This window comes from Mercenaria mercenaria, chromosome 9 (assembly GCF_021730395.1).
Source record: "Mercenaria mercenaria strain notata chromosome 9, MADL_Memer_1, whole genome shotgun sequence".
Lineage (NCBI taxonomy): Eukaryota > Metazoa > Mollusca > Bivalvia > Venerida > Veneridae > Mercenaria > Mercenaria mercenaria.
Window position 1 is genome coordinate 6,097,504 of NC_069369.1, and position 16,113 is coordinate 6,113,616.

Consider the following 16,113-nt stretch of genomic DNA (forward strand, 5'->3'; position numbering starts at 1 on the left):
CTCTGAAATAGTCAAAATCGCACATTTTCACCTTGTGACATGCCTAGCTCAAAAAGTATTTGATATAGATTCATGAAACCTTGCATGAGTCTTAATCATGATATGAACTTATGCACCTCCTGTTTTTCATTTGGGTCCACCCCCTATTTTCAGAGTTATGGTCCCTGCAATAGTCAAAGATGCACATTTTCACCTTGTGACGCACCTAGCTCAAAAAGTATTTAATATAAATGGTCGAAAACTTGCATAAGTCTTTATTATGATATAAACTTGCACATCTCTAATTTTTTGGCTGGCTCCACCCCCTATTTTTAAAGGAATGGCCCCTGAAATAGTAAAAAAATGCACTTTTTCACCCAATTATGTGCCTAGCTCAAAAAGTATTAGATGTAAATTCAGGACACCTTGCTGGAGTCTTTAAGATGATGTGACCTTGCACACTTGGCATTCTTCTTGAGAATCTTAGCTCTTATTACAGAGTTATGGCCCTTGAAATAGCCAAAATAGTGGATTTTTTGTTTGTGATGCTCATAGCTCAAAAAGTGTAGGGCCTAGAATAATGAATCCTTTTTATAAAATGTTTGTTGAGGCTATACCCCATTAAGACTGCAAACATTTGAATTATTGCCCCTTATTTGTGACAAATGTACCAGTGGGAGGCACACCCTGTGTCCTACAGACACATTCTAGTTTAGGTGTATTTTGACCTATATCTGGTAAAGATTGTTTCCATCAAATAACTTAGTTTGGGTCAAGATAATTGAAATGAAACATGTTTTAACTGGCTGAAATGTTCGAGTCATTCAGGCTGTGTGTCAGCAAATAATGGGTTGGACATTGTTTCCCTTGGGCTTCAACATTCTAGTTGTTTGTATGACAACAGTATCTGTCTGTGCATCTGTCTGTCTGTTATATGTTGTCCTTGAGTATATATATATATATGATAGACTGTCCACAAACAGATGATTTGTAATTTTTATAAAGAAACCTTCTTAGATCATGTTAACTTGTTATTCATTCTTTGGGAGATTATGTTTACGTGTATAAAAAAAGGGTTAAATGAAATCATTAGACTGCCTAAAATGAAAGTTTCAAACAAGTCTTTAGTTACTAATTATTAAAATTAACAAGTTTCTGTGAAAAAATACTATAGAACTTTATTATATATATTTGTATATTTCTAGTGCTGCTGCCTTATCCAGTCTTCAGCCTAAAAGTCAGTCTCAAGCTCTGCCTCCAAAACCAAAACCTGTCAATCAGCCACCACAACAAAGGGGAACAAAACAGCTTGGCGAGAGACCTTAGTGAAAGTCAAGACAGGTAAACGATTTGAAAATAAATACAAGAATTTTTAATGCATCAATGCTAATGAAGAAATAGGTTGGTTGTAAATGCTTCACATGCAAGTTAAACTGTTCAGGATTCTTGAGTTTGTTCCCTCATTTAGTAGACATTGTAACTAAAAAATTAAAACCGGAATTTTTAACATTTTGATTCCAAATATATATTGCTAAGTGCATCAGATAATATATATACAATATTAAAATGCTGTGTGTTATTTTTTAAAAGAGATATTTACTCCAAAAATTTTAGTCCCCATAGCATTTTTGGAAATAGGATAGACAACTCCTGAATGACTATCTCATCAAATTTGCTGATATAAAAATAAACTTAGGTATTTTCCCGGGATACCCTCATTAAAGTCTGTTTCTTCATTTCATTCAGACATGGAATGTAAACAAATACAGAAACAACTTAACAGTACAAGGACATCAAACAACCTATTTTATTTTCCTTCAGGACAGGTACACATGTTAGGTCATACTTGTAGTTAATAAACCAAAATGTAAAACAATTAATTAGCTCATCAAAGAAATGAAGACTAATAACTTTACAATATTTTATTACCTCCCTTCATTACATTTATCATCTACATTCTACATATTTTTTATGGAATTACCTCCCTTTATCTCAAATAAGCTTTCTTATATTGCAATTTAATCAGTCAGTATTTTTACCTTAATTTTCAGACAAATAAATTTATATTTTTTTAATCCATGGTAAGATGAAAAGCATATATTATATTAAAGAATACCATAAAAGCATTTATCACACATGAATGCAAGGTATACACAACAAATAATTTTGAGCCTTGTTGCCAATGACAATGTTGAAAAATATTAAAGCTCAGATTGCATAACAGTGAGATAAAATCTTTTTAAGTTAAGTTAATAATTCCTATATTAACTTATGACAACAAAAATTTAAAGTATGTTGTTATTCCCATTTCAGTCCAACATATCTAAAGAAGTAAATACTACAAAGACTGTATATCAAATTTTTGAAAATAAAATTCCACCAACATATTTTGTTCTTATTTCTTTTATCTTGATTATGTAGTGTACTTATCTAGAATGATGAGATATTTTGAAATGTATATTTCTTTATTCTCCTGGATGGAAAAAAATAAAATATATAAACAAAACAACCATTTATACCAACCAAATTGTAAAATACTTAAGTTTCTTTGATGTTAGTAATTATATGTTGAGACATGAAAACAACATAAAATATCAACATAAAATATAACTAAAAATTGTGGAACATCATATGTAGATAAGATTAGACTGTATTATACAAATATTTATATGAAAATATGTGACAACTCTGGTTAAATAGAATATTAGTTAACTTATGGTAAAATGTTGAACTGCTTTAACATTAATCTACAAGTGATGAATGAGTTCATCTTACCATAACTTTGACATTTAATGTATTATTAAGAAAACTATAACATACAAGAAATGACACACAGACAGTATAAGTTGCTGAATGACTGGGTCAGTCTCCACCACAAATACTATGAAACTTAAAAAGTCCAATCAAATGTGTTTCTTTAAATTAGATTGATCACATTTTAACACTTCTATGAATGCAATTGTTAAATGCTTGCTTCTTACATGCATGCAATAATGGAAATAAAAAATGATTTAACAATATATGTATACAGTCTTGCCATGAACACATTCTGTACAGATGATAATACATAGAAAAGTCAACATATTTATTATATGGGTCCATCTCAGTTTACAGCTGGTGCATGGCTGTCTTGCACTTGAATATACATCTTGCAGCACAGTTGGGGTAAATTCCATTTCACATGACAACACACTTGTAGCACTTCTGGAAATACAAATGTAAAACTTTATTACATAAAGAGAATAAAACATGATAGTTTTTAAAACAATTATAACATCATTTTAGACATTTGCAGATATTCTAATCTTAGAAATATATTATCAAGCAGAAAGTCAGGTAACTCTACAAATTGACATTTTGTCTAATTTCAACTTGTCTAAGGAATTACCTGTTTTAAGCAGCAAGATTGTGTTGCTACTTGGCTTGCTGCTTTATTTAAATTTTACATATACTTAGACCCACTAAATGACAAGTTGTTTAATAGGACTGTCTGAAAAGATTGCATATTTTATAACATTCAATGTACATATATTCAATAAAATGGTGAAAAAAATAAACAGATAAATCTGATGATGTTCACCTATGATCTCACCTAAAAGCTCCAACAACAACCTACAACCTCTGATTAGTATATGATGTAATAATGATAAACTACCTAAAGTGTTTTTATATAGCATGCAAAAACAATGAACTTGAGAACTGCCAAAACTTCACCTTATGAGTAATATATGTTCACTTTTCCCCTTGTTGAAAGTGTTGTTTTTCTTAAAGCATTTGAAATCATAGATATTATAAGTACAATGCAACCTATGTAGAGCAACACCCTGTGGGATATACAAATATTTTAGTTATTTTGAGGTTGTTGTTCTGGAGAAGTAAATTTGATAGTTATATTTCAGCTTAGGGAAATTTTCATTGTTATAGCGAGGGTTTTGCTTCAGAGTGAGCTACTCTGGAGAGGTTGTACTGTGAAAATTGCTTCAAACTTCATCTCCTTCAACTGAGCTAAATGAAGAAAAACAACAAAGGATTTTCCAAATTTAGAATTTCCTTGTTTACAATTTGACATTTAATGTTAGGCAACTATGCAGACATATTTTTATGTGACACAATGCCGCCTTTAACTATCTTATTCCAATGAACAAATTGTCAGTCTTGACAAAATCATGTGAAAAAAGATCACAGTAAAAAAAATTAATCCTAATCATTTTATATATATTGCAAAATCAGCCTTACAGAACTCATAAGTGACAACAAGAGCACCGCCTTGCGGGTGCTGACGCTCATCTGATTTTTTTTTGTATAATAGAAATATTGTCCTACCCATGATTTTCTAAGTCTAAAAAGGGCCATCATTCTTGCAAAAAGCAGGATAGAGCTATGTTTCTTGATGTACAGTGTCCACTTATGATTGTGAAAAACTGTTGCAAGTTTTAAAGCAATAGCTTTGATAGTTTATGAGAAAAGTTGCCTTAAACATAATACTCAACCAAGAAAATGATTTTCTAAGTCCAAAAGGGGCAATAATTATTGCAAAAAGCAGGATGGAGTTATGTTGCTTGCTGTACAGGTTCAGCTTATGATGGTGAACAAGTGTTTCAAGTTTCAAAGCAATAGCTTTGATAGTTTAAGAGAAAAAGTTGACCTAAACATAAAACTTAACCAAGAAATCTGATATTTTCTAAGTCCAAAAGGGGCCATAAATCTTGCAAAAAGCAGGATGGAGTTATGTTTCTTGCTGTACAGGGTCAGCTTATGATGGTGAACAAGTGTTGCAAGTTTTAAAGCAATAGCTTTGATAGTTTAGGATAAAAGCTGACCTAAACATAAAACTTAACCAAGAAAACTGATTTTCTAAGTCCAAAAGGGGCAATAATTCTTGCAAAAAGCAAGATGGAGTTATGTTTCTTGATGTACAGGGTCTGCTTATGATGGTGAACAAGTATTCCAAGTTTCAAAGCAATAGCTTTGATAGTTTAGGAGAAAAGTTGACCTAAACATAAAACTTAACCAAGAAATCTGATATTTTCTAAGTACAAAAGGGGCCATAAATCTTGCAAAAAGCAAGATGGAGTTATGTTTCTTGCTATACAGGGTCAGCTTATGATGGTGAACAAGTCTTCCAAGTTTCAAAGCAATAGCTTTGATAGTTTAGGAGAAAAGCTGACCTAAACATAAAACTTAACCAGGCAACGCCGACGCAGACGCCGACGCCGACGCCGACGCCGACAACCGCTCAAGTGATGACAATAACTCATCATTTTTTTTTCAAAAATCAGATGAGCTAAAAAATTAAATTCAAAAATATTGCCTTTGTGATGTGCAGCACTGGCCATGTCTTTTTATCACAACAGTTTACCTTATTTATATCTGTTACTTTTGTCATAACTTTTATGTCCCTTCTGCACTAACAATTGTCTTCAAGTTCTGAAATATTGTAAAACATTAATTCACACACATTCTAGGAAATCAACATAAAATCAGTGTCAAAGCATTTGAATATAATTGTTTTAATTATCTTAATACAAAGATACAAATGTACTTCATGTTTTTGCTGACTGATACAATATACTGAAATTTGTATTTCAATATTTATTATCAAAGTACATGTTCATTCTATTTTTGAAATGTTGACATTACAAAGCTATCACACATTTATTACTAAACCATATCTATTATCATTATTTTTAATGGAGATATGTACTTAGTAAATTGAGGGATACACAAAGCTACAGGAAAGAAATGTTTATGCCAGGCTGACATAAAGTCCAGAAGGTTCACATCTTGTCAGGAATGTCAGTCTTATAGCTGTCTTGTACAGTTATTTCAGGAGCAAGAATGTAGCCATACAGCATATAAATGCTTTGAGACCTTTGTTTAACATACAAAAGCATAATACCTCCTGCATTTTTCATAATGGTAACATCTTCTTGGACTGCCACAGGGTAAGACAGGTCAAACAACTGTACATGTACATACTCAAACTTTTCCCTACCAAAACTGAAAATGAAAATTATACAACATTTTTTTTCCTTTATTTTTGTACAAAAGATGACCTATGTATTTAATACAGACTTTATACATTTATTAATCTAAATATATTAAAATTAATAAAATATCTCATAACTCATTGTATGCTTAAAATTATAATCATTAATAAACTATATCAAACATGAACCTGAAGTGTTCTAATTTATAAAGCTGCAATTAATATTGAAAAAAAAATGCAACTATTGTATACAATGTATATTAAAAAAAGTATCACGAACCTGATTATAAAACAGTCTGAGTTCAAATGTAATAACACATGACTGTCAGAAAATCAATGTATGTTGCTTCCGAGGGATCTACTTTTCAGATTATATTTACTTCACAACAGCGGGTGTTAAGTGCTGTGTGGCGGCCGTAAAAAGTCGCCCCGACTTCATCTCAGTGTTGTTATATTATCTGGTCCTTCGGGATCATTGATTTCAACTCATTTAGATTTGAAGATTGAATACTGCTTAAGCCGGTGCTAGGGGGCGTGGGCAGTGTTGCATTTTCCATTACTGCTCATGAACAGACTCAATCAAACCGAGTCTGCAATTTTCACTGTGCCTTGTTCAAACTTCATCTCCTTCAACTGAGCTAAACGAAGAAAAACAACAAAGGATTTTCCAAATTTAGAATTTTCTTGTTTACAATTTGACATTTTATGTTAGGCAACTATGCAGACATCTTTTTATGTGACACAATGCCGCCTTTAACTATCTTATTCCAATGAACAAATTGTCAGTCTTGACAAAATCATGTGAAAAAAAGATCACAGTAAATAAAATTAATCCTAATCATTTTATATATATTGCAAAATCAGCCTTACAGAACTCATAAGTGACAAAAAATTAAATTCAAAAATATTGCCTTTGTGATGTGCAGCACTGGCCATGTCTTTTTATCACAATAGTTTACCTTATTTATATCTGTTACTTTTGTCATAACTTTTATGTCCCTTCTACACTAACAATTGTCTTCAAGTTCTGAAATATTGTAAAAACAAAGAAAAATATCAAACAGGGAATGCCACGCACCAAAAGCGCAGCCTCCTCAAAACGAACCCCCAACACGCAAACGCGTGCACCACACACACACACACACACACACACACACACACTCAAAAGCTTACACATCAGGAGAACACGAACAACACACACACACACACACACACACACACACTCAAAGCCAACAAACATTAATTCACACACATTCTAGGAAATCAGCATAAAATCAGTGTCAAAGCATTTGAATATAATTGTTTTAATTATCTTAATACAAAGATACAAATGTACTTCATGTTTTTGCTGACTGATACAATATACTGAAATTTGTATTTCAATATTTATTATCAAAGTACATGTTCATTCTATTTTTGAAATGTTGACATTACAAAGCTATCACACATTTATTACTAAACCATATCTATTATCATTATTTTTAATGGAGATATGTACTTAGTAAATTGAGGGATACACAAAGCTACAGGAAAGAAATGTTTATGCCAGGCTGACATAAAGTCCAGAAGGTTCACATCTTGTCAGGAATGTCAGTCTTATAGCTGTCTTGTACAGTTATTTCAGGAGCAAGAATGTAGCCATACAGCATATAAATGCTTTGAGACCTTTGTTTAACATACAAAAGCATAATACCTCCTGCATTTTTCATAATGGTAACATCTTCTTGGACTGCCACAGGGTAAGAAAGGTCAAACAACTGTACATGTACATACTCAAACTTTTCCCTACCAAAACTGAAAATGAAAATTATACAACTTTTTTTTTTCCTTTATTTTTGTACAAAAGATGACCTATGTATTTAATACAGACTTTATACATTTATTAATCTAAATATATTAAAATTAATAAAATATCTCATAACTCATTGTATGCTTAAATTATAATCATTAATAAACTATATCAAACATGAACCTGAAGTGTTCTAATTTATAAAGCTGCAATTTATATTGAAAAAAATGCAACTATTGTATACAATGTATATTAAAAAAAGTATCACGAACCTGATTATAAAACAGTCTGAGTTCAAATGTTATAACACATGACTGTCAGAAAATCAATGTATGTTGCTTCCGAGGGATCTACTTTTCAGATTATATTTACTTCACAACAGCGGGTGTTAAGTGCTGTGTGGCGGCCGTAAAAAGTCGCCCCGACTTCATCTCAGTGATCTCAGTGTTGTTATATTATCTGGTCCTTCGGGATCATTGATTTCAACTCATTTAGATTTGAAGATTGAATACTGCTTAAGCCGGTGCTAGGGGGCGTGGGCAGTGTTGCATTTTCCATTACTGCTCATGAACAGACTCAATCAAACCGAGTCTGCAATTTTCACTGTGCCTTGTTCTCAGTGCTTCCGAGGGATCTACTTTTCAGATTATATTGAATGATATCATCATGACTTCATATATAACAAACTATACCACTATGTCAGCCTCTTTCTTGTTATTTCTACAGCTTCCAAAGACAGACTGCAACTGCATGTATCAGACACTGTAAGTAAAATATACAAATAATCATTACACAAAAGAATTTTTCATGTTAAATAAAGGGAGTTAATTAAATGCAATCTGAGAATTTTTGCTAAACATAAAGGGAAGTAATTATCAATAAAATGAATGAAGAAAAATGCATATATAAGGGAGGTAATTTAGAAAAAAACAACAACTTCAAATGTCAGTATAATGATAGTTTACATTGACAATGACCTATATCAAGTATGCACAACATAAGAAACAGCAAGCACTTGAAAAATGCATTATATTTCCTTGCAATATCAAGAATATTTGACTGTATGTAAGGGTTCTCTACATGCTGTTGTACTGAAAAAAACTTTAGTCTAAATATAGCTTAGATCTATTTATATCTTCAATATATATTTCAACAAAAACTGTCAACTTACCTTGTTTTTAGAAGAAGACAAAATTCCATGTCAACTTTCGCTTCCCCGCAAAACTGTACCGGTGCACACATAAAAAAATCTCAACTGTGATTTTCAAAATAATACAGTCAGACCACAATTATTTCCCTTGAAAATAAAATGCTCTAGTTAAATGCCTACATTTAGGCAAATATTTTTTTTTAATGCGAGATGGAGCAAACTTCTTACATTCAAATCCAGTGTTTTATTTTCAAGCCAATTTTTGGCCGAAATTGGGCCCATTCCCAAAGGCAAAAAAGTTTTTTTCCCTCACCCAATTTCAAAGTTAAAATTCTCAATTAAAAAAAATTATGACCGCTTGATGTCAGTCGTCTGTCGTGCGTAGTGCGTCAACAATTTCTAAAAAAATCTTCTTGAAAACCACTGGGCAGAATTACACCAAACTTCAAGGAATGATCCTTGGGTGGCCCCCTTTCAAAATTGTTCAAAGAATTGAATTCCATGCAGAACTCTGGTTGCCATGGCAACTGAAAGGAAAAACTTTAAAAATCTTGTTGTCCAAAACCACAGGGCCTAGGGCTTTGATATCTGGTGTGTAGCATCATCTAGTGGTCCTCTACCAAAATTTTTCAAATTATCCCCCTAGAGTCAAATATTTCCCCGCCCCGGGGGTCACATGGTTTATATAGACTTGTACAAGGAAAACTTTGAAAATCTTCTTGTACAAAATCACATGGCCTAGGGCTATCAAACCGAGCCTGCAAAATTTTCGTTTTTGTTGTGTTGATCGACCTGTGGAGTTTCCACTTTTTCTATTTTATTATCACAGCAGCGTTGTTTGTGCCGTGTGGCGGCAGTAAAAAGTCTCCCCGTACATTCAATCAGGGCTGTTATATTTTAATCTTCTCAGATCGTTCAGCACGACGTTTATGTCGTGTTACTGGTACTGTTTAGTTTCTCAGCATGAAAATTTCGGCCTGGGTGGTTCCAATACTCCCGCTATCATAGCTTTGGGTATTGTTTATTCACCCCTTGGATATGCCTGCTTTTTAATTTTGTCTTTTGACAGTTCCTGTGATATGCAGGCTCCATAACCTCAGATCCCCTTTCTAAATTCCAGTTTGTTTAGTTCTGCTCATTGTTGTCTCGTTTAGGGCAAACCTATTATTTTAACTGGGGACCATACGCCGCTTTTCATGGAATTACACACTAGTGTAGCATTGAAGGTTCGATGTGCACCGCCGTATGAACACATCTGCGGATGTCTCTAAATTGTTTTTTGTACTTTTAGCATGTGTAAATGTTGAGTTCTGCTCAACCCGGGGCTAGAGGGCGTGGACGGTAGCATGCATTTCCACTACCGTCCATGAACAGGCTCAATCAAACCGAGCCTGCAACATTTTCGTTTTTGTTGTGTTGAGCGACCTGTGGAGTTTCCACTTTTTCTATTTTGATATATGGTATGTAGCATCATCTAGTGGTCCTCTACAAAGATTGTCCAAATTATTCCCCTAGGGTCAAATATGGCCCCGCCTCAGGGGTCACATGGTTTATATAGACTTACATAGGGAAAACATTGAAAATCTTCTTGTACAAAAACCACATGGCCTAGGGCTTTGATATTTGGTATGTAGCGTCATCTAGTGGTCCTCTACCAAGATTATTCAAATTATCACCTTGGGGTCAAATATGGCCCCGCCCCGGGGGTCCCAAATTTTACATAGACTTATATAGGAAAAAAGTTTAAAAATCTTCTTGTCTGAAACCACAACACTTAGACCTTTGATATTTGGTTTGTAGCATTGTCTTATGGTCCTCAACCAAAATTGTTCAAATTGTACCACTTGGGTGAAAAGAGGCCCTGCCCTGGGGTCCCAAGTTTTACATAGACTTATATAGCAAAAAAGTTTAAAAATCTTCTTGCCTGAAACCACAACACTTAGACCTTTGATATTTGGTTTGTAGCATTGTCTTATGGTCCTCAACCAAAATTGTTCAAATTGTACCCCTTGGGTGAAAAGAGGCCCTGCCCTGGGGGTCCCAAGTTTTATATAGACTTGTATAGAAAAAAGCTTTAAAAATCTTCTTGTCTGAAACCATATGACCTAGGCTTTTGATATTTGGTATGATGCATTGTGTAGTAGTCCTCTACCAAAATTGTTCAAATTATGCCCCTGGGGTTAAAACAGGCCCCGCCCTGGGGTCACTTAGTTATTATGTTAGTTATATAGGAAAATACTTAAAAAATCATCTGATCCTATTTCCAAGACTGTCTAATTATAATTACCTGATGACCCCAAGTAATATGATGTCACTTGACTGTGACCTTGACCTACTGACCTACTTTCTTGTTTTTTAAGATACAGCCTTGAAATTTTGATGACGTACACAGTTTTGCACACAAATCGTAAAACTGAATTTCATTGACCATGAATGTGACCTACTGACTTAATATTTTATCATCAGTTTGACATTTGAAACATGTAGCTCATATTACTCAGGTGAGTGATCCAGGGTCATCATGACCCTCTTGTTACATAGAATTTCAGGTTAAAGTTTTGATGTACTTTCACTCTATCTATTATCATCCCCCAACAAAAGTTGGAGGGATATAGTTTTGGCGTTGTTCATCCGCCTGTCCTTCCTTCCGTCTTTCCATCAGTCCGGAGCCATATCTAGGAAGTGGTTGGGAATATTTATTAAAACTTCATAATGTTCACCACTGTGAGTTTATGCGGCTCGTCAAGTTTCAGTCAGATTGCCTAAGTAACACCAGAGTTTTGGCCCTTAGAAGTTTCTAGTGTAAACTATATAGGGTACTATAAATATGGCAATTTCTGCATCATAACTTTTGATATACTTGACCTAGAACTATGAAACTTAAACAGAATTTAGATCACCATAATCTGGTTGTGTACACATAATTTCGTTTGGATTTATTTTGTAACTTGAGTTATTGCCCTATAATTGTATGAAAATCCACATATTTGTATATAACAAACTTACCATTTGGTAGAATTTCATTAAATTTCTTTCATTCTTTTCCATGAACATTTATTGTAAACATATGAAGTTATGGACCCACACCTGGTCATCCCCTTGCCTTGGTCACACTCCCACCCCACCCCCCCCCCCCCAAAAAAAAATCATTCCTTATTTTAGATTTTTCTAGTGTTAACTATTATAGGGTACTATAAATATTGCAATTTCTGCATCATAACTTTTGATATATTTGACCTTGAACTATGAAATTTATACAGAATTTAGAGGATAAATTCCTTATTTAAATTGTTTTAAACAAACTTCATATACATGTTCACCACTATCAGGTTATGGGGCCCATCAAGTTTCAGACAGATTGCCCAAGTAATGCCGCCAGAGTTATGGCCCTTAGAAGTTTACAGTGTTAACTATATAGGGTACTATAGATCTATAGATATGGCAATTTCTGCATCATAACTTTTGATATATTTGACCTTGAACTATGAAATTTATACAGAATTTAGAGGATAAATTCCTTATTTAAATTGTTTTAAACAAACTTCATATACATGTTCACCACTATGAGGTTATGGGGCCCATCAAGTTTCAGACAGATTGCCCAAGTAATGCCAGAGTTATAGCCCTTAGAAGTTTACAGTGTTAACTATATATAGGGTACTATATATATAGATCTATAGATATGGCAATTTCTGCTTTGGAATAAAAACTTTTGATATATTTGACCTTGAACTATGAAATTTATACAGAATTTAGAGGATTTATTTTGTAACTTCAGTGTTATTGTCCTTTAATTGTATAAAAATCCACATATTTGTACATAACAAACTTACCATTTGGTAGAATTTCATTAAATTTCTTTCATTCTTTTCCATGAACATTTATTATAAACATGTGAAGTGTGTACCCACACCTGGTCACCCACTTGCCTTGGTCACACACCCTCCCCCTCCCGACACCCAACCCCCCTCCCCCTCTCTCCCCCACCCGTAAAAAAAAGATTTTGTTTTTCATTCCTTATTTTAGATTTTTTTTTAACCTTCCATGCAAGTTGTACCATTCTCCCACCTCGCTCCTCCATCCAGTCATGCCCACCACCGATCATGCATCCTTTTTTTTTTCATTTTTAATTTTCCATCAGTATTTATAATCAACATGTGAAGTTTTGTTTCCTCACCCGTTCATCCCCCCCCCCCCCCCCCCCCCCCCCACAACCACCATTCCATTCCCTTTTTTTAGCTCAGGGTGAGCTATTGTGATCACTCACCGTCCGGCGTCCGTAAACTTTTACTTTAAACGACATCTCCTCATAAACCGCTAGGCCAATTTCATCCAAACTTCACAGGAATGTTCCTTGGGTGAAGCTCTACAAAAGTATTCAAAGAATTGAATTCCATGCAGAACTCTGGTTGCCATGGAAAAACCGAAAGCAATTTTTAAAAATCTTTTTCTCAAAAACCAGAAGCCCTAGAACTTAGATATTTGGTGTGAAGCATTGCCTAGTAGACCTCTACCAAGTTTGTTCAAATCATGACCCCGGGGTCAAAATTGACCCCGCCTGAGGGGTCATATGATTTTACATAGGAAAATCTTACAAAATCTCCTTCTCAAAAACCAGAAGCCCTAGAGCTTAGATATTTGATATGTAGCATGCCTCGTGGACCTCTACTAAAGTTGTTCAAATCATGACCCCGGGGTCAAAATTGACTCCGTCTCAGGGGTCACTTGATTTGACATCTATAGATTTCTATAGGAAAATCTTCAATTTTTTAAAAAAATAAACCAGAAGGCCTAGAGCTTAGATATTTGACATGTAGCATTGCCTTGTAGACCTCTACAAAATTTGTTCAAATTATGACCCCCGAGGTCAAAATTGACCCCGCCCCAGGGGTCACTTGATTTTACATAGGAAAATTTTCTAAAAATAAACCAGAAGGCCGAGAGCTTAGATATTTAACATGTAGCATTACCTAGCGGACCTCTACAAAAGTTGTTCAAATCATGACCCCCCGGGGTCAAAATTGACCCCGCCCAATGGGGTTACTTGATTGTACATAGAAAAATCTTCAAAATTTTCTAAAAATAAACCAGAAGGCCTAGAGCTTAGATATTTGACATGTAGCATTGCCTAGTGGACCTCTACAAAATTTGTTCAATCTTGAGCCCCCAGGGTCAAATTGACCCAGCCCCAGGGGTTACTTGATTGTACATAGGGAAATCTTCATAAATTTGCTAAAAATAAAAACAAAGAAAAATATCAAACAGGGAGTGCCACGCACCAAAAGCGCAGCCTCCTCAAAACGAACCCCCCCCCAGCACGCAAACGCGTGCACCACACTCACACTCAAAGCTTACACATCAGGACAAAACGAACAACACACACACACACACTCAAAGCCAACACATAAGGACAAGACGAACAATAAGCATACACACATGCGCGCACACAAAGTAAACACACAAGGACAAAACGAACAAACAAAGGAACACAGTGGGGCACCGCCTTGGAACGGTCAGTGGCAAAAACACCACAGGGGAGCTTAAACCGGTTTATGGTGCGCACCCAACCTCACTCTTACCCCCACCATGTTCCAAAGACATGGGACAGTGTAAATAAAAGTAATCCCCTCCAGGTGAATCTCTAACACACGTAATGGAAACAAAAAGGCATGGCATGTAAAACACAAAAATGCTCGTGTATAAATATATAAAAAGCAAACCTTTAGTACCAAAAACATATGTACTCAATGCCTTTTCAGAAGACAGAGCAACAAGAGAAACACCCTTAAGGGCCCGACGAAACAGGCCAGAAGACAAATATCAAAACAGTTCAGTCCTGGTAGGATTTAAAAACTGCTCATCATAGAGTCCCCCCCCTCTTCCGTCAGACGCAATCAAAGAGGGAAGCGTAGTGTCCAACTGTAAACGGGTTGAACACTAAACATGCGGTATGTCTCAAAACAGTTGGGTCGTAACCTCTTTTAATAAAACGTTTGATAATCTTTTCAAATACATTTGGAAAATTACCATGACCCAAGATCTTACGAAGTTTGTAAACCACATTCCCATAAAAAACGGGTTTAGAAATACCTTAGGCCTAGATCTTAGATATTTGATATGTAACATTGCCTAGTAGACTTCTACAAACTTTGTTCAAATCATGACCCCCGGGGTAAAATTGACCCCAGCCCCAGCGGTAACTTAACTGTACATTGGAAAAAATTCTAAAAATAAACCAGAAGGCCTAGAGCTTAGATATTTGATGTGTAGCATTGCCTAGAGGACCTCTGCAAAATTTGTTCAGATCATGACCCCGGCATCAAATTGGCCCCGCCCCAGGGGTTACTTGATTGTACATAGGGAAAATCTTCCAAAAAATGTCTAGAAATAAACTAGAAGGCCTAAAGCTTAGATATTTGGTGTGTAGCATTGCCTGGTGGATCTCTACCAAGTTTGTTCAAATCATGACCCCGGGGTCAAGCTTAAATGCAAATCTTCATAGCAACCATTTAACCAGGTGAGCGATATAGGGCCATCATGGCCCTCTTGGTTTAAAAAAATGATCAAACCTTCAACATGTTAAGTTGTAACTGCACCAACCTTGCCCCCAGCCATTTTCAGATATCTTACTTGATAGTGTTCTGTTAAGGACATCTTTTCTTTTAAGTTCTAATGTACATGTTAAACAGCAACACTTGGTGCCAAACCACTCAAAGACAGTATTTCTTTCCAGTTAAACTTCAAGCTCACATTTCAATTAACTGCATTTAATTTTAAAAGCTAAAATTATTACAGTAAGCATATTCCATTCAAAATAAATTCTTTAGTCAGGATCAAAGTATCATACATTTATTATGTACTCTTTAATTAAACATTTGTTTTCTGTTAAATTGATTTTGACTTATGAAATTATTTGCTTCTTAGTAACATCCTTAACATTTTGCCGTATATATTTTTTTGCCATTCCTCACCACAAACCCTTTCAGCTGGGGATACCAATTCATCGAATTTGCTTGTTTCTAAACATGCTAAATGGATTTGATTCAAATTGAAAGTAGTTGTTCCACATCATTTCCCACATCATATGACACAACAGAGCTCCAGATAAGCTTTGGGTGGAGTTGGGTATTTACCCATCACTTTTTGTCTGAATGGGAACTGATAATTTGAATTGGGTAAAAAAATATTATTACCCATCCTTTTCAG

The 16,113-nt window shown here is 34.7% G+C and overlaps 2 long non-coding RNA genes across 7 annotated transcripts in view; one reads left to right on the forward strand and one right to left on the reverse strand.

The window, feature by feature from the left end:
- The first annotated feature begins 1,180 nt into the window (after positions 1 to 1,180).
- The window catches only part of LOC128559385 (uncharacterized), a 51,988-nt gene continuing 37,055 nt past the window's right edge, over positions 1,181 to 16,113 (forward strand). The window contains exon 1 of the long non-coding RNA XR_008372307.1: positions 1,181 to 1,320. This is a non-coding gene — a long non-coding RNA (uncharacterized LOC128559385). The remainder of the gene's footprint in view (positions 1,321 to 16,113) is intronic.
- Positions 1,903 to 9,083, reverse strand: LOC128559384 (uncharacterized). 6 transcript variants are annotated; one of them, XR_008372303.1, is made up of 8 exons: positions 8,929 to 9,083; positions 8,450 to 8,503; positions 7,662 to 7,762; positions 6,928 to 6,995; positions 6,249 to 6,606; positions 5,879 to 5,979; positions 5,339 to 5,406; positions 1,903 to 3,183 (listed from the first exon to the last, which is right to left on the reverse strand). It is a non-coding gene; the product is annotated as an uncharacterized LOC128559384 (long non-coding RNA). The 6 variants fall into 6 exon arrangements; XR_008372300.1 differs by having other exon boundaries at positions 8,450 to 8,519; XR_008372301.1 differs by lacking the exon at positions 6,249 to 6,606 and having other exon boundaries at positions 8,450 to 8,519.